General features: G+C 50.2%; 1 protein-coding gene across 1 annotated transcript in view; it reads right to left on the bottom strand.

Moving 5' to 3' along the window:
- ITPKB (inositol-trisphosphate 3-kinase B) overlaps positions 1–27,754 on the bottom strand; it is a 70,636-nt gene that overhangs the window by 35,519 nt on the left and 7,363 nt on the right. The gene's annotated exons all lie outside the window — the stretch shown is intronic.

Raw genomic sequence — 27,754 nt, 5'->3', positions numbered from 1 at the left:
AGCAATGATCAGTCAGAAAACCTGTTGCCTCTGAACCCATGCCAGGCTACCCCTGCAGCTATTGTGCTTCCCCTGGGCTTACTCACCCTGCACAGAGCTTTGCAAGCTCCGACACACGGGGAAATTCATCTGAAGCACTTGAAGAAAGTAGCAAACGCAGACTGTGCCTTTTCCCCTTTCCAGGGAGGAAGGCAGGGTAGGAGGTTCAAGGGCAGCAAGACAACAGCACAAGGTGCTGACTCGGCAGTCTGAAGGGCTGGTGCTGCCCCGAGTCTGCATTTTGCTCGCTGAAAAATAATTTCCACTGATGCCATTATTACTGCATCCCCACTCGTGCTCCTTCCCTTACCTCTCTTCCCTCTTTGGTGGGCTTTTCTGGATGTTTTCCAATGGAGGACATTGTCCCAGTAACCTCGGACCTACATGTGGGGAAAATGCAACGTAAACTGGCCGGGTGAGCAGATCTGCGGTGGCTCTGCTTCTCTTAAACCAGAAGAGAGTCTGCTGACAGCTGCAAAGGTGTCTCCAGCACAGGCTGCTGACAGCAGACAGGATCCAATGCCTTGTGATCCTCTCGCTGAGCAAGGGGACATTTCCAGATTTCCAGCCCCTATATTGGGGCTGTCCATGTACACACAAAAAGCTCTGCCTGTATCTTATTCCCGGTAAAAGTGTAGACACGGAGGTGGTTGGCTGGAAAACCAGAAACAATCCTATTTCCCGTGAATCTGGGGGGGGCTGTTGCCTCATCTGGATCCTCCGCTCTGGAGTCCCCTAACGTGCCCCTGTGTCACAGCATGCCGTGGCTGCCTGGCAGGAGCCAGCGACCACCGACTCCGGCGTCCCCACTCGACGGCCCACTCCCGACGGACACGAGCGGCCCGGGCAGCGCGCCCGGGATGACAGCTTCCAGGCGTGCCGCGCCCCCGGCCTGCAGCCCGTTCCCAGCAGACGGGCACGAGCCTCGCACCAGGTACTTCCCCCAGCTGCAGGAGGCAAGCCGTTTGTGTTCTGATCCCCCCGGCTGATTTGGGCAGCCCTCTAAAACCCGTGAACCAAACCGAGCACAGGGAGCCCGCCGTGGACGTGTGCTCCCGGTGCCGAGGAAGATCGCCAACTCAACAGCAGAAGTGAGACTGAGAGGCAGGAGGAGGGCAGGAGCCCTGCTGCCCTGGCACTGGTGCCCACAGCGCGAGCTTGCCGTGGGGCAGGCAGCCTTGCTGGAGCACGTGGCTTACCCCAGAGCTCATCTTGAAGAGGATGACGCAGAGCAAAAGCCTCCTCCGGGCACGTCCATTAAGGGTTTCTTGACGTGGGACCAGGTCAGACTACCACGATCCATCACTATCTTCTGAATTCAAGGCCAGGCGGTGATGTGTACTCACATTTGTACCGCAGCAGGCTGGAAACTGAAAGCCAGGGTGATGGCCCAGCTGAGGGGAAAGGAGGAATCAGCCTGATGCGTTGCGATTTCCACTCAGCCCTGTTGACTCCTGCAGTTACTGAAGTGGCACGGTTTGTTGATGTAACAGGGATTGACTCAGCGGGAACAAACCCCAAGGGAAAGGTCTTTCTGAAATATTTGTTCCTATTATTTACTCTGTGTCTTAATCAGACATCTCTGCAGAAAAATTAGCAAGTATCTCCCCTCGCAATTTACTGAAAATGAGGTCACTGCCCCTCGTTCATTGACAAAGAGCTTCCTAGGAACCAAAAGGCTGCAGCAGAAGGAAGTGAGCCCACATCTTTCACATCGCAGGACCGCCACCACCTAAAGCACACATTTGAAGTGCCTGAGCTTGAAAAAGCAAGGTTGTTTCCTTTTCTCGAGATATGTTCGCTCCAGCTGCAGACGGCAAGTGGGGAGACATGAGAACATGCATTTTTTGCTACAGCTGCATGAAAAATCAGGTGGTGATGAACTGCATATCCATGACACATGCATCATCAAGATTTACTAACAAACACAAAGCCCTGACAAGGAAGTGTCAAGATTTGGCTTCATCCTTCCAGTCTGATGCAAATCTTCCTTTGAACTTTAAGCTTTTCTTTTCAATGTTGAGCATTAACATCTGCTATTTCTATGAGATCCAGAGGAAACTTCACAAGAGCAATCTAGCAGACAGCCATTTAGCACAACCACATTTCTAAACTACAGGACAACCATATTCAATTAAGCTCCTTTCAACACACACACACGGAGAAGAAGAACAGGAAAGGCAGAGGCCCCAACACTTCAAGAGCTCTAGCTGAAGATTAGCGTTTCATGAGAGTGACATTTTTTCAAAGAAATAAGCAGTAGGTAAAAAGCCTAGCCCCTAGATTGATTCAACTCTACCATTACTTTGAAAAAGCAATGCAAAAATACCCACTCTCAAATCAGTCCTGAGCAAGAAGAAAGTCACTGGCTTGTGTGGAAAGCCCTCGTCTCCCCATTCCCAATGCCTCGGTGCCCCCCAGCTAGTTATTGAACATAGGCTTGCAGTGCCCGGGGTCTGGCAACAAAGGATCTTTTCAAGAAAAGGGATTCGGTTGACAGCTGACCTATCAGCAGATGAATGCACAGAAAAGAAAGTTACAGCTTTCCAGAGAAGCAGCTCTTGAACGCCATTCCCACCTGACGAGTTTCCCCTATTGCGCAGCTTCCTTGAGGTTTGTCTTAGATTTTTTGATAAGGTACTGGGAGTTTACATACCAAGGAATTGTAGTCCGCGGGAAGAGTGACTACATGAGCATTGAAGCCTTTGTATCAGGTTTTTCAGAGGCACACGGACGCCCCTCTCCACAGTTCATTACACACTGTTAGTAGCTTCAGAGGTTTATGAACCTGTGCAGAGCCTTCACGCTGCTACGTTCCGCCATCAAGTGTGTGCTGATCCTCTCCGGGCTGCGGGACACAAACAAGAGGGTACCTACAGGAACCCAAACCTCTGCCCCTGGGTGTAGGGGAGGTCACGTCGACGTGACTGCGAGCCAGCCGCGGGTGCTGCAGCCCACGTGGAAAGAAGCAATCCTGATTTGCAAGGTGGCTGCTGATCCCTGCCTCCTCCCTCTGCCCCCATCTTGCTGTCAGAGCAGCCCAAGCGCAGGAATCCTTCATGGCTGAGACAGCTGCTACCACCAGCACAGAGACCCTGGGCCTCAGGGGTGGAGAGGTGCAACAGGGACACACATCCAACGCAGCCCCGAGGCGGATTTTTGATCTGTGTTTCTGAGTGGTGCCTCACAAGAAACTGGGAAGGCGCTGTAAAGTTGTTATAACCTGAGAAGCCTTGTCTCTGCCTGATCTCATTAATCAATCCCTCTCAGAGAGAGGCAGTAATTTCCACAGTATGCTGCCAAACTCCTTCCTCCGCTCCACAAGCAATCCAGAGGTGCTTTACATACCACAGCACCTGTGCCCGGATTAACAGGCAGAGCATCTGCCTTCTGCTCTCCACTCTCCTCCACCAGTAAATCCTGTATTTCACATCCCACACACTCAGACTTGTAAGCCCAAGCAGTGAACTTTTCATTGTTAGCTTTGTTCATCCTTTCTGCACCATTTCTCCCCAAACATGCCCAACAAAGCTGAGGCCCCTTGCGCAACAGGACACAGCGCTGCGTCTCCAAAAAGAGCCCCTCCATTTCATAGGCTGTGGCAGCTGGGAGACATGCCGTACCTCCCAGCAGGTCGCTCCTGTTTTCCTAGGAAATGTGGCAAGCACTGATCCCTTTGTTTTCCTATTACCTCAGAAGAAATTACTGCACTCGGTGTTGGTCAACCCCGTGCCTCCCTGATGGTGCAGGACGTCCATTTCTCCATCCCCGTGGGACAGTCGTGCACCACCATCGAACCACGGGTCCATGGGCTCTGTCACTGCCAGAGCAGAGGGGAGGGCAGGGCGAACGAACGTGGTCCTTCACCGCGAGTGGTGGCAGCAGTCGTGAAACACAGCAGGGTGTTTTTGGTGGGCTGTCCCGCGGGCGCGGACACCGAGCGCTTGGGAGCTACGAGTGGTGACTGAGGTGGGGTGAATTTCCCTCGCCACTGCTAGCACTTCTGGGGGTGGCCACGGCAAGCCAAACAGGCAGCACGAGGTACCAGGAAAGCAGGGCAACAAAGGGCCCGTGTGGTTCAACATAGGGTGGTGAGGGATGAGGGAAAAGGGTTAGCACTTGTGGGATGCGAGGAAGGGGAGGAGGAGGAGGAGGAAGAGGAGGAGGGAAGGCAGAGCAGCCCTTGCCCGCTGAACTGCAGAGCTGAGTGCATCCCCCCTTAAACAGCCAATTGTCTTGCACTGAGCTTCTTCCCCACCCGCTTAGTCCCAAAACGTTTTGCACTGGCAAATCAGCTTCTTACAACACCAGTTCTGTGAATCTCAGCTGCCATTGAGAATGAAAATCTCTCTGCAACTCAAGCCAGTAAAACCTAAATTGCGGGGTGGTGGGGCTGTGAGACACCCTTCTGAGGATGCAAGTGAGTTAGGCAAAAAGAAAACCAAATCTAAAGTCTAATGGCAGACCACAGAGTCACCACAGATCATGTTCAGAGACTGCACAAATATTCCCTTTAATGATGGATGGCCTTTTTATCGTAAGTCAAATCGAGTAAATAACATTGCCTCCTTGTTCATGAAAGCATTCTCTGCACCTGCCTATAGCCAGTGGCCCTTGACTTGCCCGACACAAACCACTGCACTGCCATGGGAATGAGCATCCTCAAGTCCCACTCATTTCCAGGAAGCGCAGGCACTTGGCACCCTTGGAACCAGATCTCTGTCCTCCCCCATCACCCTGCTCTGCGGCACCCTGGCACTTCATGCACCCGAACCTCCCCCTTCTCCCATCTCTCTACCACGGAGAATCAGCCATGCCTCAACCTTTCTGAGCCGCTCTCACTCCCCCCCGTCCGCCCCGACAGCCCTACCTGCAACAGGAATCCCCACAGCTGCTGCGGCAGCCCATCGTCACTGGCTCGCCTCGGGCCTCCCTGCATCGCAAACCTGCCGGGAAAGGCTCTTCCCTCGCCCACTGCCAGCCCAAGATGTGGTGAGCTCCAGGATAAGCAGGGCCCCAAAAGCCAGGTGCTCTCCTGCCTTATGTTTCACTCCTCGGGCTCTGACAACAGGTCTCTGCTGTGCCCAGGAGGCTTTATAATTCACAGGTGGCAATTCCTTAAGCTATAGGCAGTTTTCCCAGAGGTTTCCCGGATCTTCTGTGCAAGGTTATTGCCATAAATCAATTGGATTGCTTAGTCACCTCTGTTTGTCCAGCCAGTGCCAAGGCAGCCCTGCTATTTCACAGCATGTACTGTACAAAGGAGCCAGTTCCTGTAAATTAGATGCACCACTGCAAACTGAATCGCGTATTGTTTTCTACATCGACTTGTTTTCTGCTGGACTGGAAGAAACATACTTTACGGTCATAAATAAGACAGAGAACAAAAATGAGCTACGGAGTCATGTTAAAGCCTGCCCGATGGAGGGCCATGTGTGCCTGGGAGACTGTGGTGTGAGGGGTGAGGAAAGGGAAGCTCTGAACAGGACTCCTAAATGGATCTCAGGCACTGGATGCACTCTCTGAAGACAACGTTTTTCCCTCAGGGTCACCACGCTGGCGTGCGGAGGGGTGAGACCCTTCCGGCAGTGTTTATGAGCATGAAGCACCGTCCGAATCAATAGCTGCTCTTCAGCTCTGCCCGTCTCAAAACGGGCTACAAAACAGAGGTATCCAAAGTAAATGGGTGATTAAGGAAATGCTGACCTCTCTTCCAAGCCTTCCCCATGTTGAAAATGGAGCACACTTCAATTGCCCAACGGGGATGCTGTCAAGGATGCCTGGGACGTGATTATTCCCATGGCACTGTGAGCCCTGGAAGCGAGACGGTGTTTGCTATCCCCAGCTGGGGGGCTGCACCCCACAACTCCCAGCAAAGGGCTCCCACGCCTGCCCCAGACACTCACCACAGCCACACACGTACTCACAAAAATAAAGGCTGAGAGCCTGGTGGGTCTCATTTAAACAAAAGTACAGAGAGGCACAAATCAGCCAGAAGAAGATGCTGGGAAGCTCTACTTTCACCCTCTCATTCTCTGCTTCTCCCCAGGGGCTTCCAAAAAACAGGGCAGCTCCTCCAGTGCTTGCAGTCATGGTGGGGCCACATCTACTTCCTCACTCATCTGGACAAAAAAATTATGTCAAGCTCTTTTCTATTGGAAAGGTTTGTATTTCAGTTCTCCTTACCATATTGATTATAAAGTCTAATCTTTGACTTGTGTGATGTATAAATAAGAAGCATTTAAAAACCTAGAAGGCCTGTAGCAGAGGAGAAATAATCAGGAAAGCCTGCGCAGTAATGCTGCGATGGCATTTAAAGTAAACAGGAATCAGGGCCTGTTTGTGGTACATCCTGTACAATAAAAAAAGATGAAAAGATGATCTATTACCACCAAGACCTTATAGTATAAATGTGCAGCATCTAATAAAACTTTCTGCATCTCAGAGGGAAAGGAACTATCTGAATCCTGAGAGATGCAAGTCACCTCTGATGGTCGCAGGCAGAAGTGATTGACAAAAGCAGCCAAATCGCTTCCACCGAAGGACAGGAGGCTCATACAGAGGCTGCAGGGCCCCCGGGAGCCTGCCCAGGAAATCAGCACCACCAGTGCACCTCTGGATTTGGTGCCTGGATTTAATGGCATTGACTTGCCAGGGAGAGAGGGCAATGAGAGTAATTAAGGAAAATTAGAAAAGGGAATAGGGACAGTAAGGACTAGCACAATGCCCAGGAAAAAATCCAAATCCAGGGAAGCAACGCTAGGTCCCTGGTAGCAGCAACCACACTCAACAGCCAAGACCTGATGCGGCTGCCCCTGGGGCAGTTTCCTTCTCCATGGCATCACGGATGGGGCAGAGGTGCTGGGTAGTGCCCGACCCTTCTGGTGACAGGGCAGGAGGTGACGCTGGGCTGCACCAGCCTCATGTTGTGGCTCATTTTAGCAGAGCCCCATCTCTGGCACAGCTGCTGCGGGACCCCCACGCCTGCCTACACCTGTCCCCAGCCACCCCCCGGCCAGGGCACGGGGCTGTCCCCGATGCTTCCTCAGGGGTGGGCACGGGGGCCCGAAGGTCACAGCCAGGCTGCCGCGACTCTACCGCTGGAGCTGCCGCAGGAACAGAGACAACAGCAAAGGGAGAGGGCTTCTGACACGCAGACCTGCCACAAGCTGCAGGTTTGGCACCGAGCTTCCTCCAAAGGATAAATCCGTTCCCACCCCAGGCTGCTTTCAGAGCCACCACACGTTTGTAGACACCCGGCCACTCCCACCAGCCCCCTCACGAAAACAAGACCTCATCAGGTCGTAATCCCAGCTTTGGGAACAAAGCGTCCAGAAAGCCTAGATGGAGACTTCTTATCGATAACAGAGAAACCCGAGGGCGGATGCTGACGGTGGGGGACGTCCCCTGCTAACGGAGGTAGCGTAGGTCCCCAACAGCCTGAGCTTCCCCAGCCGGGTCCCTGCGACGGAGCATCCCTGTGCACCCAGCATGGCAGCCGCGCCCTGGCCGCGCTGAGACGTTCAGCAGAACTGGGTACAGGTCTGAAATTCTGAAGTGACGATGCAGGACGCACTGCTTGGCGCCAGGGTTTGTCACGAGTGCCACCCACGCCTCTGCGAGGCTGGCCCATGACTTAATGAGCAGGCTTTTTGTGTCAGGTTTGGTTGGCAAGAGCCACAGAGGTGCTGCGGGTGTAAAGATTCACCCGCTCTTGCTCACTCCCCCCGTTCCATAAACAGCTTGTTTCTACTCTGACCTCAGCTATTAGAGCAACTAGGGATGTTTGTCATTTCTGTGAAACTAAAAGCAAAAGCATCCTTCATACTGGACCAAATCCTGAAGTTGGTTTGTTTTTTTTTTTTTTAGCAGTCCTTTTGTGGAAAAAACTTCACTTAAATTTCAGGCAGAGCTTTGTTTTCCAGTAAGGATGGAGGGAAAACTGAAAGAAGTTTTGAGATTGGGTCCACATGGTGTAAATATGATGCAGGCACTGTTGATGTGTGGTTGGAAGCACTCACACCACAGAGCAAGAGCTGACAGGGAAGGACGTCACTCCTTGTCGCTCAGATGCAAGATCTCTTGTCTCCATTCCACACCCTCCACCACAGCACAAAGGACATGTAAGCCCCTTCTCAAGTCACGTTCTTCAGTCCAGACAAAAAGCTCACAAAAAGATCCAAGCACTGGCAACAACGGCGGCCACTGCATGTGCGGATGTGCTGCCCGTGTGTGCACGTGTGCTGCGGCACGTGTGTGCCATACGTGTCGGCGAGCTATTCCTGCCAGCCCCTGCGTCTGCAGCACGCTAAGCAGCAGCGTGGTGAGAGCAACACTGTGCCAAGAGCAACACCGTGCCCAGAGACACCGCTCATCTTTCATAAGAGAAGGTGAGGTTTCTGGGTTTTGCGTGTGCGTGCCCGGGTGCGTGCGCCCGTGCCTCCGCTCCTCCTCAAGTCACTTGCAATTACACTCGCAAGGGCTCTTCCACCTGCACGCCACAGCACCTCGGGGCAGCTGAAAGGGGCTGCAAGAGAAATGCAAACCCGAAGAGGAAACCCGTATGCCCCAGTTTGAGGGTGGAGAGGGAGATGTTTTTATCGGTGCTAACCTGCTCACCTTGGCAAGCCGCCACCAGAAGAAGGAAACAAACTGCTTCTCTCTTCTTGCATGAGAGGTTAAGGACTCCCCTCAGCGCCAGGCAATGTACATCTCTGCGGTCACACACCCCTGTAACATATGCTTTTATGTCCGACTTCACCTGTCTGCTCCTTCAGCAGTTACTCTGGGAGGTGCTCCTTGAAAGAGAAGACCCAGCACTAGCCAAGTTATAGATTATTGCCGTTCATAGAGCTAAACATTGCAAGAGGCTGTATAGAGCCTTAAGAGGGATGAAACTCCTGCATGATTAGAAATGCTGCTTCTCCTCTGAGCAGAGCCTGGGGCTGCCTATCCCAGCAGCAAACAGCCAGGCATCAGAGACAATGTCTATTGTCCTGCGCTGGCTGTGTGCGGGCAGCGGGGCCCAGCTGGGAGCTGGCAGAGCTCCCAGCCTGATGGGATGCTGAGAAGAGCCAGTTCCACTGGTTGGAGGAGAAAATCCCAGTAAGGAGGAGTGGGGAATTTCTGTGGAAAGCCTGGCACAGACAGACACACCAAGGTTCTCAGCGGTCTCAGTGGTCAGAGCGCCCACCTGGGAGGAACACTTTTTGCTGGACCAAGGAAGCAAAAGATGCCTGCTTGCCTAAACTCCGGCAGAGGAGTGGCCGAGGGTGGGGAGCGCACCCCTTCCCACGGGGCCATGCAGCCCAATGGCACACAACACGTAGCAGCATCCAACAGGGCTGTGTGGACTTACCCAAATCGAGAGGAAAAATGGTAAGGAACAACAGTGAACGCCTGGGTCTCAGAAAGCAGGCAGTGTGGTCCCAGTAAAGCCTTCCCCTCGTAAATAATGATGCATGTGGGTCCCCAGGACTCTGTGGGGCTGCAAGCGGGCTGTGCCACCTCCCTGCTCTGGTGCTGGCGCATCAGTTTCACCCTTCAAATTGTCTCCTGCACCAACACATACCCATCGCCCAGCTGCACCTGCTGATCCGTTTTTTTCCAGGCCAGCCACACGAAGCGCGCAGGCCTGTGGATCGGAAGGTGGGGCACAGCTCCAGCACTCCAACTGCACAGCTCCTGTTCGAGGGCATACGATGGAATAACTACTGCCTGAAAGCCCCGCTGATGTGCCTCAGATTTATCCCACTCAACGTTCTTATTCCAGTCCTGAGACTTTCCCAGCAGCCAGGTTCAACCAAATTTCTTTAAAGACTTCATAGCAATCTCTGGGGCAGTTGGTGAAGCTCACTCTCCCTCCTTACGCAAAGCAGGGCAGGGATGAAGTCCCTGTGCTGAGATGGCAACACGCAGCCACACACAAACCACCTGAGGGCCCAGGACCAGGGCTGCTCAGTCTCTGAGTGATGCAGAAACCCGGGGAACCCTATGGTCCTAAACAAACCTTCAGTGGCTTTGCCACAGCAGTGTTTGATGTAACCGGAGCAACTACAGAAGCTCGAGAGCAGAAATAAATGGATTAAAAAATTCAAAACATCTAAGAGGAGTGGAGGGATAGCCAGCCAGCCAACATGAACTTCCAAAGGGGAAGTGTGATGGCTCAGGCTCACTGCTTCTGAAAGGAGTCCTGAGGTCTCTTGGCCTGAGAAGGCACCGAGCGTGGCTCCTGCGGGGTTACCCATGCAGGGTCCACACGATCTCCACGGCTCTTCTCATTCCTTTACAACCCACCACCCGGCCTCAGCGGTGTCAGCCCAGCTGTGCTGAGCTTGCTCTTTGGAAGTTGAATTATTCAGTGACAGCCTCTGGATGCCAAAGAGCACACCTGGGCCAGGAAAGTGTGTGAGTATCAGTCCTGCTGAAACGTCAGGCTACTGGTTAGTCAGCTGCCTTATGTAGATAAAACTATTTTGGTTTGAATATGCCACCCAGGAGTGAGGCACGATTCAGACAGCGCACACATGATCTTTTCCAGTTACACTCCTCCTTAGATATAACCACAATTAAGGCCATATAAATAATTTCTGGGTCTATTTCACTCCTCCTTGCATAAAAAAATGTGATCTAAAAACACCTACTGAAGAAAGCATACCTTCTCCCCCTCCCCAGACAAAAAGCCCAGCCACATACCTTAAAATATCCTATTACCTTGTTTTTCCATTTTTCTCTTAATTTTCTCTTACAATAAAGCATCACAAGCAGCGCAGCCCCTCTAACTAAAACTGCAGGAAAAGGGTGGGGCTTTCTAACACAGCTCAAGCTGCATGTTATTTGTGTAACCGCTTGCTTTGAGACAGCGGCCAGATCCTCTGCTGGAGTAAATGTGAGCTCTGGGCTGAAGCTAAGGCTGCCCGCGGACTTCACGCTGGGGGAAGACTTTTCCCACCAAGCCCATCGGTGCAGGATGCTCAGAGACACCCCGCTGACAGCACCCTCTGGGCAGCAGCCGCCCAGCACCGCCGCAAGCCCTGCACGGCATGTGCTGGAGGTCACACCGACTTTGGGGAAAAAACACACCCTTTTTGGGTCCTGCTCCCGCAGCGCCCGACGCTGCCATGGGGCTAGGGCTGGTCTGGGACTCATCGTTTGTGATGTTAGGTCTAACGAGTTACAAAACCTAAGGCTTTCACTTTCTCAGGCGCTGTATTTCATAGAGAACGGGGCAAATGCTCTTATTTGGAGTTTCAGCTGTGAGAGTGGTACAGCCTGTGTGGCCCAGATTGGAGCAAACACCATTTGGTGTGTTTGTTCTCAGCCGTGTCCCTGTTTCACAGGAAGGCGAAGCAGCACGAGGAGCTGCCTTCTCATTTGGACTACGTAGAGCCTTTCATCATGGCAGAAAGTTGCTGGGCTTCCGCCGCGGGCCCACGCGGTGCCCCTGCAGCCCCCTCCCCATCAGCAGAGCGTGGAGGGGACCCTCAGCCCGGAGACAGCCCCAGCCCACCGGCCACGGAGGCTGTTGTGCAATGCTGCCCACACAGCGCAGAAATCCCGTCCTGTTCCTTCCACACGACCAGCGTACGGCCGCTGCTGAAACCCCACACGTGGCTGCGTACCTCAGCCTGCAAAGCTGCGAGCAAGTGGCTCAGGAGCTCCCCCCCAGCCCCTTCTCCCCTCGGCACGGGTGGGCTCGGAGCATCCCACAGCAGAGTTTCCCCCGGGGTGGCTCCGCACAGAGCCGACAACTAATTTCTTCTCCAAGTCTGTGTGCACATCCTTGCAATTTCATCACGTAAACTGTATGTCTTATTACCGGCCAGGGTAAGCAGAAAGGAAGGAATGGAAGAGTTTTCGCAATGATCTCAACTGTTTCACTTGAAACCCATTAGTTTGCAGGCTAAATAATCTCATGTATAAACTTTGAGTCTTTCCTGACTTCAGCCTTCTTCACCAGGACCTTTTCAGTTTCAGCCTGTGGGCTGACAGGAGAAGGCACAAAGTAACGTTTCACACAGGCTTCTAAATAAAATAATCGGGAAACCATGACAGTAATCAGAAACTGACTTATTGGGTTTCTACTAATCCCCTCCAAACAGGTTTAAAGAATTTAGTGGGGTGATGCCCTATGGCTCTTGTGAGACAACATGTTAACAGCTAACACGAAGGTAGAAACCCAGGGCCTCGGTGCTGCTCCTGTGAGCGCTGCCAGCAAGTGATCTCAAGGTGGCCACTGGCCCTTAGAAACCCTTGTTTTCTGAGACCCCAGCACACAGAAGCAAATGAAAGCATATAGAAGAGGGGAGGGAGCTCTTACATAATTAATTGCACAAAAATAAGGCTTTCTAACTCATCTGCTGCCTGAGAATGTACTCCGCACCTTGCCAGTATTAATTCTGACAACTCTGTATCTTTTCTTAACTTGTAAGGTTAAGAACTTCCCTGAAAAATCATCCAGGGGGCATAAATGTTGAGAATATGTGAATTGGGGATCCAAGCTTCTCCACGTGCTTTTGCAGGCTGAGGAAATGTGCAGCATGAGAATGAGCAGCCTGCAGTAAAAGACTAAGTGAGAGAGCTCAATTACGACTAATCAGACCCAAGCACTACAAGTATTTGCCTGACATCACCCTCACCAGATTAAAACTCTGTTCTCTTCCACAGTGGAGACTGTTAAAACAAACTCAGGTAGCACCAGAGACGCATGACATCCAGGAGCACCCCGACACTTCTGGGTGCAGGGAAATACATTCACAGCTTTTCCTACAAATAACCAGGAGCCCTCACTACAGGCAAACTGCGTGCATCCTCTCACTGCTCATCGTTTTGGGGGCATTTTCGGCCAAGGACATGCCTGTGCACATTAATTGCACAGAGAGTTTTAAAGATAAGGCAAGGGACCTGCAGACCTAATTTTGGAGATTGGAACGAGCTTGGAGAATGGGACGGGGAAGGAGAGCAGGGTTGCGGGAGCAGGCTGGGGTGGCCAGAGGACACCTCCAGCGCAGCTGGGCTCCAGATCCATGCCCTGCTCAGACCAGCCACGCCAGTCTGGTCCACGGGTGAGAGATCCCGTGAAATAACAGCATGTGCCTGGGTTTCTCTTGGCACGTCCCACGGGTGCTCCTGCAGAGATGCAGCGTTACTCTTTCCTAAGCGGTTCTCTCACCAGGGAGAGAAAACGTCTCTCCTTCAGGACAGCTGGCAAAGTGGCACAGGGCAAACAGCATCACTGGGGATTGGGCACCTTTCTTCCCTGTCACGCTGGTGCCTCCCGGCGCCAGTTAAAGCCAAGTAGCCCCCACCCCTCTGGCAGAGGCAGCCAGGAGCCCGGTGCTGGTGAAGCAGCCTGCAGAGCTAAGCTAAAACCAGGCGAGGGGGCTGGACTAACCCTGAGGCATAGTGAAGCCGAGAGCAATGGGGTCAGCAGCAGTGCCCCCTGAAACTGCAGCACATCCCCCTGCTCTTCCTCAAGACTCTTAGGAATGATTTACAATACAAACTGCAGACACCTGAGGAACTATAGCCTGTTCCAGCATCTTAGCCCGATTTTTCAGGGTTTGAGGTGCAGAGGACTTACGCACAGGTGTGAGACACGAATAACCCAGCCAGGTATGTGCTGGTGTTCACATGCACACTTAATGTGCACAAGCCCTGCACCTGGGTGCACACCTCCAGGGGGCTCATGAATGTGCCCATGAATGCACCCAGCTAGATAACATGAGATTGTTTCTATCCATTTACTGTAACATTTTGTCCTCGGGACTGCAATTCATCTCACCTATTTTTAGACATGTTCAGTGGAGATGACTGCATCTATGCTAGTTAACTCCTTTTACAGTCACGGTGCTGCTCAGCCCTGTGCTGTGCAGGCAGGTCACATACACTGTGCTCTGCAGGGGCCTGCTTCTCCCCACAAAGGGAGTCTGGCTCAGGTCTAGCTATTTGCCACAAATCCCACCTCAGACATCACTAAGTGTTTTTAAAATCTTCTTATCCAAGCTCTCCTCACTTTTGCCAGCCTTTCCACGTCCAGCCTTCCGCGATGCTTTTTTTCTGCTACCTGCAATTTTTCATGTGATTTTTTTTTTTTTCCCTCCAGTTTCCTCCTTTTCCATCCCCCAATCAGCTTTTGCACTCGGTTTCTCCCCAGCTTCCCACTCTGCACCCACCTCTCCTCCCGCTCTGCCCCCCGCCGTCACCCACCAGCTGACACAGCGGCTGCTCCATCAACCCCCCCCCTGCCCCCCCAGCTCTGCCACGGCTCTGCCCGCTCCCGCGCCCCACCTCGGGGCACTTCCCACTCACTTCCCCTCGCCCCCACACGCCCGCCGCCGCCGTGCCCCCACACCTGCGCTGGGGCTGTCCCCACACCTGCACCGGGGGGGGGGGGGGGGGCCGGTCCCCACGTCCCCCCCGTGCGCCGTCCCGCACCCACGCCGGCTCACCCCACGCAGCTGCACGCCGCCATCCCGGCTCTGCCCGGCCTCCCCCGGGCGCCGCTTTGCTCTGCGCAGAGGGGGAAGCCGCAAGGACGTGTGCGATTTACACGTGGCTAAAGCAGATTCCCAGATGGCTTCGCAGCTTCCCTTGTATTCTCTTTAGTCTTCCTGGCCTCCGCGGTCATTTCCCTTTTCCACCTGCCTTTCCCCTTCGCTCCCTTCCTGTCCGTCTTATCTCTCTCTCCTGGCCCTGCTCTCCCACGCCGTGCCGCTCCCTCCCCGTCCCGCTCGCCACGGGCACCCCTGCAGCCCCTCGCCCTCCCAGCACTCACGGCATCGCCTCCGCCTCGCAGCTTGAACTGGCCTTTGCCCGGCTGCAACGTCAGTGTTGCAAGCGGAGGACAGCTGAAAAGACAATCAGCGAAAAGCTGGGGAGCGTCTGTAGCTAAACTTGACAAAATCCTGGAGAAAACACAGTCAGAAAAGAGTCGTGCTCTAGTTCCAGCTGGAGCATGTGACGGGATCGAAAACCCTTTGTATGCCTCTGTGAGAACAACTAATGGGAAAAAAGGAAATGGTGACATGGTGAGACAGCAAAGAGGCAAAATGTGGGACTAAGGGGAGGAAAGAGAAAAAGGAAAAAAAGAGAACAGGAAAAAGCAGGTAGATTCTTAGAGGCAATTCACATGCTTTTTTAAAAGTTGCACTTCCTTTGAATTATCTGTGCTGGAGATATTTTCAACCCAGCTTCGCTTCCCTTGAAAGATTATTTTGGCATGTATTCAATTCTCGGATGAGCTTGCAAAACATGAAAGAAGGTGCAAGTGTCACTAAAATGTAGGACCAGCCTCAATTCTGAGGTTGAGAACTGTGCATCTTCCTCCTTGACAGCAAAATGGTGTCTCTTAGCCTCTCCCTCCCTCTTCACCTACCCTGACCTCCCCATGCCCAACTCCCGATAAAAGCAAGTTTATTTTACTTCCAAATGGCATGGTAGGCATTTCAAAATTACATATGATCGTAATCGTGTTGAGAGATTAACTCATCTGGAATCTGATCCAAGGACACCAAGGGAAAGATTGCTGCTTCACCCCTGGGTGCACATCATGTACACCGTCAAAAAGAAATGCTCCGTCTGCTTACAGACACAGCAGTGGTAAACATAAGTCCCCTTGGCGTGAACAACAGCCCTGATCTAGGAAGAGAAACTGCAGTAATTTCAAAATTGTTGGCTGCACTTTCACAAAGTGTACTCAAACCATTTTTTTCCATTGATCTGACGACTCTGGTTACTCAAACAGCTCCTCAGCCTACTTCCTGTTCTGCTGGAGAGCTCAGCAGCCCCGCTAAGAAACAGAGAAAAAACCTCAAATTCTAACTTTATTTTGAGGTCATCAGAAATAGCTCTGGTGGATGGTTCCTACTTTTGTTCCAAAAATGTATTTATAACTTCACTCCCATCGGAGGGCACGGCAATCTGACCCATCCTGCTCCCCGAGATGCTGGTTCAGCACAGCTGGTGAGCTGAGCCCATGCACCACTGCCAACATGGTCCTCCACTCTGAGCACAAGAGACTTGCTGTAGGAAGAGAGGGGAAATTCAGTCTTTGTGCCACATTTTTTTGCCGATCTGCCCGTGCTATGCTTGCCAAAGGATCCCTGACGGAGCCAGCTGGGAGGGGGATTTTGCAATGCGGGCAGCTCTCCATGGTCTAGCCTTTTATATAAACAACGCACTAACCCAGCCCATCTGCGTTTTGTGTTGTTCTTTCTCAGGATCAGATCTATCCCTCATGCAAGCCCACCAGACTCCACGGAGCTACAACAGAGTTGATTTTGCCCAATGTCTTCCCAGTCTTGCAACTGAAACAAAGCGACGTTCTAGAGCGTCAATTCTTCTCCATAAAAATGAGGGGGAATCGTAGTTCAAGGAATCAGTGAGCATACTTTTCTGGCCCTGGTTCCTGCAGTAGCGAAAGAAGACAGCAAGGGACCAGCAGACAGCAGCAAATAAACACTTTCCAGTGAGATCAGCTGGAACTGCTGCTGCAAAATCAGCCACTGAATTTACACCTGGAGTCTCCCTTGCTTTTCCAAAAACCACAGGATATTTTCGAGATTAGTGGTGAAATCCGTGGCTTTTCATTACCCAATATGAAAATTAATATGGATTGGGGATTTAAATGGGTTAGCAGGTATTTTCTGAAGTATTTTATCTTTCGAGAATTTATTCCCAAAAATTCTAACGCTAGCTGTGCTGCCTTAGAGACATTAAGTGCCATCACATTGCTAGTGTTTCCTGGGCCAAAGCTTGCTTCTCAAATCCCCACTCCATTCAACAAACACTGACACCGAGTAATAACATTCAGTATGTGTGTTGTAATGTGTGTTATGTTACAGCTGGCCACACTGTCTAAACTGACTTGCAATTTAATTCCCAAGCAAGTAACTTAATTGCATAGTATATGGAAAAAGTTGCTCTTATGCAAGCCTCTGTTTTCTGACAATAGCCAGCAAAGCTTCTTTCCTCCTTTAATTTTATATCCTGGAAGTAGTCTAATTCTGTTTGCTACGCCAACAGTAGTTTTAACTAGGTTTCCAAACGCAGCTGCTCTCCAGAAGACCTTCTGCATGTTGTATACAACAAAACTGCCCTCCTGGTGCAATTTCACTGAAATTGACCCTGCAGATGAAGCACCTGAGAAAAGCCTGCAGCCCATGGATACACCCAACGTCCATGCCTTTGCTTTGGGGATTATTCCCTTTAAACGTGTAATAGGTCTAAGGATGCACTACAAGGAAGAATATCCTTGCCTCCTTCCCCCTGAGGGAGCAAAGGTACATGCCTATCAGCTGGAAAGAAGTGAACACTGCAACATTTTAATTCAGGAGGCAAACTGGAGAACATGTCAGTGTATTCAATGAGGGCAAATTGAAATCCAAACACCCTTAGAGTGCTAGAGAACACTTGGTGTCACTTCACACAGCACCTCTGCACCGTTCCGTGACAAGGTGGTTTAGGATGGTTCAACAACCCTGCTTGGCATTTTCCGAGCACTATCGGAGCCTAAGATTCCTTGTCAAAAGTTGTGTACAACCTTGCATAGATCATTGTCCAAATGCAATTGTTTAGTTGGAAAGTTGAGGTTTTTGCTAAAATCTTACCATCTGCACTGAAGTGCTGGCCAGCAGGCTCTGCGCTGCCTCCCCACTTTCAGATTAACATAGTCAGAGCTGTTTTCCCATCTCCTGGCAGCTGCTTGTGTCAAAGATCTCTGAATCACCTTTATCTGTAGAAAAAGTGATTAGTTTTCAAATGGTGTTTTATATAAAAAATTGACAGGGAAGTGGTGTGAGCCTCCACGTGCAATTTGTATGGTCCTTGTTCTTCAGCGATCGCTTGTTTCTCTATCCACGCCCCAACTTCTAGATTTCGCCTGGGAGATGAGTTTGAATTTTCTTGGAGATGCAAGAGCCAAATGCCACCTGCTATCCCAGGCCTCACGACACACGTACAAACAGGAAGGCAGATTTCACTTCAGTGGTGTATAGGCTTTTTGTTTGGGCCGGGGCGGGGAGGGAGAACTGGCGTTCTCCGTTTGTTACAGGAAAGCCGAATCAGCTTACATGCTCTGCCCTTCTGGCCTTTCTTTCCACTCAGCCCGTTGCTTGACCGAGAGAAGCAGCTATTTCAATAGTCCATTTGCCCGCTCCTGCAGTTTTAGTGTGAGCTCTACCTTGTTCTCACAGCCCCCAGCTCTTGAAATCAGGTGGCTGAGGCTCTGAGTTTGATTTTTAAAAAGAGGGTACATTTCCAATCTTCTGTCTTGCAGAGAAAGGACTGAAAAACTGTCCCAAGTGCGAGTTAAGGGCAGAGAAACTAGGAAAACAATCAAACCCAGCACTTCCAAAAAGCCCCTGAAACATTTGGTGGTTTTTAAGGCAATCCTCATTGTTTTGGGGAGAACTTGAGTTGGCAGTGTTTTAACAGTAAATGCATGGTCGAGAGAGCTGCAAAGCTGGTACATGCACACTGGCCTCAATTCCTTGTCCCACTGCAGGCATTAATGGACCCCCAACTGCAGGGGACCCCAAGCCGTGCCAGCTCCCACTGCTGCCAGGGCCAGGGGGGAGCACAGCAAACTCGGCCACTGCCAGCCCCTTGCCTCAACAGGCCCCGATGATAAAAACAGCCACGGCTTGTCCACACCATAAGATCCACCCTTCAGTAACATTAAAATTACAGCGGGACTGAAAAATGTTTACAAACCTTCCTATTGCAGGTAAAACCCAGGATCTTCCCATGAATGCAAAAGGTCTTTCTTACGGCTCCTGCCCAAGAGGGGCTGCTGTTAAAAAGTCTGACGTCCCACACCATAGCATCTTTTTTTCTCCCTCTTTTGTGCCCAAACCCTCCCAAGGCGCAGAGGAAAGGGGTTCAGAAGACAATCAAGGCAAATCTCAGCAAAGGAGGCTCTGCTCCAGATGCCGAGGGATGGACTTCAGCTGAGGAAACAACGCAACGTGTCCCAACCAGGCAGAAAACACAGCAGGGAACAGTAAAATCGGCGACGTCTCAGCATGTAGCAAACGCGCGTGTTCCTTCCCCTCTGCCCAGGCAAACTCTGCCGCACGTTTTGGCTACAGCAAAGTAATTACTAGCTGTTTGCTCGTTTCCCTTTAATGAATCAGTTGAATGAGACCAGTGTGAGTGTCGGGGGAGTGAAAGTCTGCCATTCAGCTGTCTGCAAACTCCGGCTTCTCTGAAGATTTCTAGATCAGATTTCAGGGCCCCAGGAGTTTGGGTTATTTTTCTAAATGAGGTTCGACATTGCATCTTCCGGAGAAGCTGCCAGTTATCTACAAAACCTACAGCTCTTATTCATTCGATACCACAGGTTTCAGTTTGAATCACAGCAATGTGTGGTTGACCTCAGATTAAACTAAAGTACTTGCTCCATGGCATTAGGCTTAAAGGTTGGCCAGCATGGAAGCTGGACAGAGCACGATTTTTTTTTTACATCAGAGCTCAGACAAAAAACTAGGGGAGAGGAGATGTTCAGGTTGGGCTGAACACAGCTAAAATCACGGGGCTGTGGAAGGAAAACTCCGAAATGTCTCATCTGGAGCCAAAGCAAAAGGAGGTGTTTCATTTTGGGTTATGTAAGTTCTAAAAAACCTTTTTTCTTCTTTCACTGTGTTTTAGCGGTGAGGTCAGCTTTTAAGTGAAAAATGCCATTTTGAATCAAATCTACATTTCAAATGCTTGCAAAACATAAACAAACCATTCCCAAAATGAAACAGTTCATTCTGAAAGTGTCAGAATGACACGCATTGCTATTTTTAACATCCCTCCCTCTTCCCCCACCTCTGTATTTTTTTCTAGGCCAGAACTATTCAGAAAATGTGTTTGAATTTGTGAATCATTTTGACTCCCCCTCCCCCTTGACATTTGCTGGAAAATCTACTCTCTGCCAAAAAACTGTTCTTCCGGCTCCAGCCAGCAACTACAATCTCCTATCATGCCAGGGTTTGTCTGGACGGGGCTGGGGGTCTGACTGCTTTGGGGACACAGCACAGAGGGTTCAGAAGAAGAGCGAGCCAGGAGGGCAAACGCCAGCATCTCTCCGGGCAGCCATGGGCTCTGTGGCACAGAGCAGCCTGACCCTCCGCCGTGGCTGCCCTGAAAAAGCCCTGAGCCACCCTCTCCTGAGACCGAACAGAGAGTCGGGCTCCGACAGAAACCACCACACAGAGGGAGTTCCTCATCGGGCTGCAGCTTCCGGATATTAGAGGGCTGCTTCGAGTTTTGGTTCTCTTGGAAAAATCTCGCATTCAATGCCAGGCCCCTGAGCGTCAAGGGGGTGTACCATGGGGGCTTGGAGCTGACTCCTATCAAGTTTATGGAAATTTTGGCTTTGGCTTCGATGGAAACATGACGGCTCTGAGGCTTGCAATGCAATACAGAGGCTTGATCCTTTGCAGCCTGGCAATTCGTAGAAGAATTTATGCCTTTGCAATGAGAGTGTAAATGTTACCACTCTCATTTGTGAGTGTTTTGCTCCTACCCTGAAACTTTTAGCAAGTGAAAAACTTGGATCTCTTTCTCTCAGTCCTCACATCCAACCTATCTGTAAGTCTTGCAGATTTTTTCAGGATAACATCCGCAACAGAGTCTTTCCAGCCTACCCACCCAACTAAAATTCACCTCCCGGGCTCATCACCTCATATCTCAATTTCACACCTCAATAGCCTTTCCTCTGCAGTCTTGCTCTGTAAAGATCCACCAAACCCACTGCTGAAAGACTGCTTTTTGAATCTGTCGTTTGGCCCCTCTGCAGCTCTCTCAGCCTCCCCACCTTGACTCCTTCTCCTGAGGTGCAAGTCTAAGCTACTTGGCTTTTCTTTCAAGGCTGTGATTTATTCTATTCCCATCACTTCTTATTTCAGTGCTGAAAGGTCAACTCCTGCGTATGCTCAAGCATGAGATCAGACTACATTAAGCAGGCTCCTCTGAGCTTTCTCTCTTCTGGGAAGGGTTCCCATCCACAAGAACAAACCTGGGATCCGGAACTGCCTGTAAGCTCCCCAAAAGCTCAAAGACCCAGTATTAGAGCTGCTTGGGTTGTACAATACAGAGACAGACAAGAACAGAAAAGGTGGAATCATGCTACCTCTGCATTTCCCTCTCATTACCGGCCTGGCACTGGTCAATGTTACGGTCACTTCTGACCACCCAGACTCCCACACGGACTTCCTTGGCTCGAAAAAAACATTCCAGCAATGAAGGGTAACATGAGAAAAGGGAGACCTGAGGAGTGAGGCCAGGTCCTTTCGAGATGAGACACAGGTGAGGAACCGCCAATGGTGGAGGAGCTGAGCTGTATCCCTGGCTCCAGACCATTTGTTTTAACCTGCTGTGCAAGGGGGCTTCCACGAGAGCCAGATGACATGAGTTGCTCCCTTCTCTGATAGAGGATCTGGTTCAGTTCAGAGCTGCTTTTCCAAAAGTTCATCCTGAATGCATGAACATTACGCAGACTTTTTTTCAGTGGTGGTACATCTTGCTCAAAAACTGCGACACGCACTGTTTGTGTGTGAAGGTGGCAACGTGACACCTGACAAGGCAATTCTGTTGGCTTTGCAAAAAGATCAAGGTTAGTTCCCACTCTGCTAAAAGGACGGAAGGGAAACACAGGATTTGTCAAGCAGAGAGAGAGATAAACTGAATTGGGAACATTTTATATACAAATTCCTAGGAGAACATTAAAACAATGGAGCTCAGAGAGCACACTTGTCAGGGTTTTTTCAAACAATGGGTTTCACATATTTTTTTAAAATACAACAGTAATTCAGGTGGACAGAGATAAGACACAGTCCTGAAATCTCTTTCCTTTGTTTCCTTTCTGGACGCCCTGGTCTCCACCCCAGTAAGACATTCCCACCAGGAAACCCCAGGGTGAAAGGCTGTCAGCTCTAAGTAAATACAGCTCCAAGGAGATAATAATTAACATGCTTTTTCTGAAGCTGCTTGGCAATTGCATTTCCTAGTGCCTCCTACTTCTGTGACCACATGCCTTGCTTTCAAGACATACCTATTGATGGTAGCCCGAGACTGCCCTAAGCAGCAGGGACGGGGGTTGCTGCATGGGGGTGCAGCAGTGTGCCAGCCCCCAGCAAGAGCACGGTGAGATGGTGGAACTCGGAGGCCAGTGCGGTGCCAGCAAGCGGTGCCCAGCTCCCCTCCTCCTCCTCCTCCTCCTCCTCATGCTGCAGGCACCTCCCTGGGCAGCGCACACCCGCTGCTGTCCCATGCTCCCATCTGCAGTAGCACCCAGAGGTGCAAACCCCACCCTTCCATGGTCACTCTGCGTGGGTACCGAGGGCAGCACCAGGTACAAGGCGATGCTGAACTGGCCTCATTGGAGCGAAGGTGACACTGTGCAAGCATGAATAAAAAGAAAAAAAAAAGCAATTGGGCTCCATTTCAGAGTTCAAATAAATATTTGAATCTGTGGGCACTGATTCAGGCTTATCTTTAATTATATGCCAAGCTCAGCCTTTTAAACCAGGTCTGTAGACCTCAGTAAGGGCCACTTTGCAGTTGTTATTTGAGTTCCTTGCCAATCTGTTGTTGGATTTTCCACTTGACATTATTAAGGGATTAAGTTGTTTGTCTCATCATCTTTTATCTGTCCTGCTGAGTTTCCTACAAACAGACTTTAGCCAGACCAGAGAAGATAGGAGGGGAAAAAAAAAAAAAACACAACACTTTCAAGATGCAATCATGGTTCAGGATTTGTCGTTATTATTGTTTAAATTTATTACTTTGGATATGTGAACTTTGCTGACTCCTTTAATCTGGAATGTATTAAAGAAAGCATTAGGCATTACAACATGTCATTGGATTATACTGTCCTGATTCAGCTACAGCTGTGGAAGAAATATATAACAGGAGATCCTGCGGAGTTATACATTTTAGACTTAGATCATCAATTGCCATAGAGAAGATAAAAACAAATGTAACTGAGCCTGGAAAGAATGTTGCTAAAATTGGAGAAACATTTAATGTGAGCAGCCTAGGGGTGCAATAACTTTGCCTGTAACTTAACAAAACCCACCCACATAAAACATACCAAGAGAGATTGCAGATTGGACTCTCTGATCTTCAGCCTGCCAAAAAAGCAAACCTGACTTTTTCTCCCCCTTCCTACAGATGCAGGCTGGAATGGTCCCTGCAGAGTGTTAAATATATATTACCCATAATAGCAACCGTATTACATTGGGACATGTTGCTAATTCTCCCCCAGCTGCTCTGTACCTTACCTGCGGTGGGAGGATGCCCGTGGGTATCTCGCCGGGCTTGCGGCTGCTGGCAGAACAATTCCCACCTGTCCTCATGGTGAGAAGGAGCCTGCTCACCTCCCCCTCACCCCTGCCCCTCCTCGGTCTTCTCTCTTTTGAGGGGTACACACGGGCTCCCCCAGCCACTGTATTTAAGTACCCATTTAATGAGAATGCTTCCAATGCGTTTAGCTCAATGGGATAAAAGCTGTTCCTACGCCTCTCCAAAAAGCCTTGTCAGAGCACGGCTGCAATGAAGAAGGCTCAGCGGTGAGCTGAAGGCCAGGCCTCGCTCCTGCCCTTTTCCCAAGCAGCAGGGATCGGAGATGGTTTAGCGAGAAACAAGAAAAAAACCACCCAACCTTAAAATGCACTTTCCAAAAAGCCACCCTGCAGATCTTTCCGTTTATAAAACTCCTGCCCCCAAAGGCTCTGAAGCACTGTGTCTATCAACAGGCAAAACCCCCGTGGGGACTGCGTCTCTGCTTCATTAATTCACTTTAACGTTGGATTTACCACAAGATGTAACTGGATACATGCAGGGGAGAGCAAGGCGAAAAACCATCAAGGACCAAATCTGCAGCATGCTCCTGCTGGCTTCAGGGGAGCTACAACAGCTTTTATCAGCATTTTATCTGACCCTAACAAAAGGAGTGAATTGTTTAGCAAAGGAAGAGGGTTCTTTGATTCTATCTTGCTGCAGACGAATTGCCCAAGCAAGGGCAAAGGGACAGGAAGCGAAGGGGGAGGAGGAGGAGGAGGAGGAGTAGGTGATACTGAAGGTAGGTGCTGCTGTGGATTTAGCCCTCTGCTAACTTCCAGTCGATGCCGCATTTCTGATGGGCCCCTCTGCAAACGCTGATGGGGGGGAGAGGGTTGGGCCTGCTCCCTGGCATAGCCATCCTACCAAGACTTTGTGCTGGTTATTCCTGATGTTGATGTATCGGTGTTTGTTCAGGCAAAGCCCAAAGCATTCAGGCTGAAGGGAGTTTTGTGACAGTGAAGGCTGCAGGATGAGACCTCCCTCTGCTTCACACACTCCAAGAGCCCTATTTTCCAAAACAGCAACTACGAGACTTAAAGTCAAGGAAGAAAGCTCAGATGCCAAGGATGGCAAAACTCACATCAATTCCGTGAGGTCCACACCACGGCAACTGCAGGTGCTGACCTCTCTGCAAATCAAATGTGTGAAGAGACAATATGATTCTGTCCTTCGAATCAAACTAATTAAAATGTCTGTTGGTATGTCACCCCAGAGCCCATATGTCTGTCAGAGAGACAAGGGATGCTTTACTATTACTTAAAAACCACAACAGTGTTGAATGCTAATGCAGTTCCTGTTGTGTAGTGCTGATCAGATAATATACTGTACTGCTTACAAGAAGTTGTAAGTGCTAAGCACTTGTTGTTTTACCCCATAGTTCTCCTCCCAAAAGCAATCCTTGTGTTTTGGCTAGCAATAAATCTTAGATCTGAAAGGAACAATTGAATTTCTTCTACTAAGCTGTCTCTTTTTCCGTAACATTAATGAAAAAAATGTTCTTTACTATAAAAAACTCGTTTCTTTCTTCTCGTGGCTGAGATGTACGATAGCATTGAAATAAATATCATGAGAGGAAAAAGGCTAATACGGGTCATAACAGCTTGCAGCAGCTTCAGGCTCCAATATTGCCTATCTCTGAGAAACTAAGGTCAGAAAATGCCGGCGCTCAGTCAATGCAACCCATGGCTGACTATGGCCGTGAGGATCTCCACAAGCAGGCAGCTATGACAACAGCTCTGTGGCGGTGAACTCCCACCGTGGCAGGGAGAGAAGAAGCTGCAATCTATGTTTTCCAAAAGCTTCCACCAATTCTGACAGAGCACATTCATGGCACATACACCCAGGCTGAAACTTGCAGCTGGAGACCCTGAACGTCTGAACATACCCACGCAAGCTCACGCTGAAAGGCACTGCTGGGTGATCACCCCTGTTATAGAGCAAATCACACATTTTGCTGCCTAAACACTCATTTAAAAGCCAAATCAGAGGCACTTGCTTTTGAAGCTAGTAGACCTCAGACTGGAGCAGCTTGCTGAACTACTTGCAGCTGTTGTGCAGGCTATGCATGACCTGGCTTTTTATGTGTATGAATAAGAAGGGAATTGGGATAAATTTTATAGAAGACATTCATGAGTACTTTAGAAACAGATTCCTCTGTCTTAAGAACACTTCTGGGCTAGTCCTGAAGATCCCATCAGAGTCAATAGTGAAGAAAGGTGCCTTAGGAGAAGACTTATCATGAGGAGACATCCAATGAGGCTGAGCAAGATGAATTCCATAAAAGGGCCATTTCAAGTGATGCAACAAGTGTGGAAGCCCACATTCTCCCAAAAGTCACATTTGAGAATAGGGATTAGGCTGCAAAGTTACTCAGTGATTTGAAAATGTTAACATTTAGTTTTCACTGTCTGTTAAATACTAACATATCTTTCTTCGAAAGCTTGGCTGGGTTTCATTGGAAGAAAGCAGGTCAAATTTACTGCACAAATTTACCTACTGGTATAAACAAAATAATCTCTAACAATTACAGAAGACTAATCTTAGCTGAAATGACATTTAACATCATACATAGATGCCATTATTTCTCTAGTGAGTTAGGACAGATTTACATGTAGAGGAAACATTAGCTCAGCACTGGCTTTCAGTGATCACATGTGTGCTGGGTTTGTGTGGTGGGTGTTTTAGTAGCAGGGGAGTGGGCTACAGCGGTGGCCCCTGTGAGAAGCTTCTCGAAAGCTCCCCCGGCTCCAAGTCGGACCCACCTCTGGCCAGGGCCGAGCCAGTCAGCGACGGTGGCTGCACCTCGGCGACAACGCATTTAAGAAGGGGAACCTGAGAGGCGGTTGGGACTTGTGAGGAGGAGTTGGGAGAAGGATGAACACCCAGGTCAGTGGAAGGAAGGAGGAGGAAGTGGGGGAGGTGTGCTGGAGAAGAGACCCTGGTATCCTGTGGGGAGACAGCAGGGCCACCCCCTGCCACCCATGGAGGTCCACAGTGGAGCAGAGCTTGACCTGCAGCCTGTGAAGGAGCCCACACCAGGACAAGTGACTACACTTAAAGGAGGCCGGGACTCTGAGGGGAGAAGCAGCCCCCACTGTTGTAGTTTGGTGCTGGGAGGACTGCAGCACGCGGGGGTGACCCACACTGGAGCAGCGTGGGAATGGCTGCGGCCTGTGGGGAGGGCTCACTGCAGAGAAGGTTCATAGAAGACTGTCTCCTGTGAGAGGGGAGCCCCGTGGAGCAGAAGAGGAATGTGAGGCATGCCCCCCCAAACCTTCCAAGGAGGAAGGAGCAGTGAGCTGTCTGTAAGTCCCATCCCCTGCTCCCTGCGCTGCCGGGACACAAGGTAGAGAGATGGGGAGCAGAGTTGAGTTCGGAAAAAAGGGAGGGGTGGGGTAGGTGTTTTCTGGATGTGGTGGTGGTTCTCACTGTCCCACCTTGTCTGTTAAGTGTTGTCTTTGTTAGTGTTTGAATTAAAGTGATGGTTTTTCCTTCCCCTAACCAGTCTGTCTTTTGCCCATGACCATAATGGGTGAGCCATCCCTCCCTGACCTTATCTCGATTCCCAAGTCTTTTGCTTCATTTTTTTCTTCCCAGCGCTGGGAGGGTAGGGGGGAGTGAGCTGCTGCGTGGTGCTCAGTTGTCCTCCAAGCTCAAACCCGGACAGCATGGCATGCAAGAGCTCAGTGCTGCACTAATATTTTCTTCACATGCAAATCTGTCCTAACACATTATAGAAATAATATGGAAAACATGAGACAGGTGCTGACTATGGTTTGATTGTTTTTTGTCATTGCAAGGCTCTAAAAAGTTAAAGACAAAACCGTAAAGTTTCCACTGATCTGGGAGCTTCACTCTGTTCATGTTCAACTTAACACCTGAGGGTTCCAACCAGCCAAACTCCTGACATCCTGTGATTTCCATCAGAATGGGAGGAAACCTGGCTGTTTCCAGAGCTGGGAACCTGAAGAACGATGGGCCTAGCGTTTGTTCTTCCTGCACCTTGGAAATGCTTTGGGCTTTTTTCCACTTTTTATGAATGCTTTCAGAGTTAAATTGTTTGAGAAATAAAATATGCAAGAGACAGCAGCTGTGCTAGCAAGTAAGTCCCTCTATGAAAAGGATCTGCTACATGCCATGTAATTCCTACGCTGTCAGTCACGGAGAACGTGAGCAGAGAAGAAACTTTCCAATGAACTTAAAAGGGCTGATGAAAATGGACTTGAAATGGCACCGTTTGTCTCCCATTGGGTTGTGGCAGCATCTTCACCGAGCCTCTGTGGGTGGGAGCCCATAAAAAAGCTGCTTATTCCCCAAGAAGGCTGCATGAGTAGGTAGAAGATAAGCTACCAAACAGAGAGCGGTGCTTTGCGAACTGCCCGGA

Source organism: Tyto alba, unplaced genomic scaffold, assembly GCF_018691265.1.
Source record: "Tyto alba isolate M040663 unplaced genomic scaffold, T.alba_DEE_v4.0 Super-Scaffold_16, whole genome shotgun sequence".
Classification (NCBI taxonomy): domain Eukaryota; kingdom Metazoa; phylum Chordata; class Aves; order Strigiformes; family Tytonidae; genus Tyto; species Tyto alba.
This window is presented reverse-complemented; position numbering and strand designations above follow the sequence as displayed.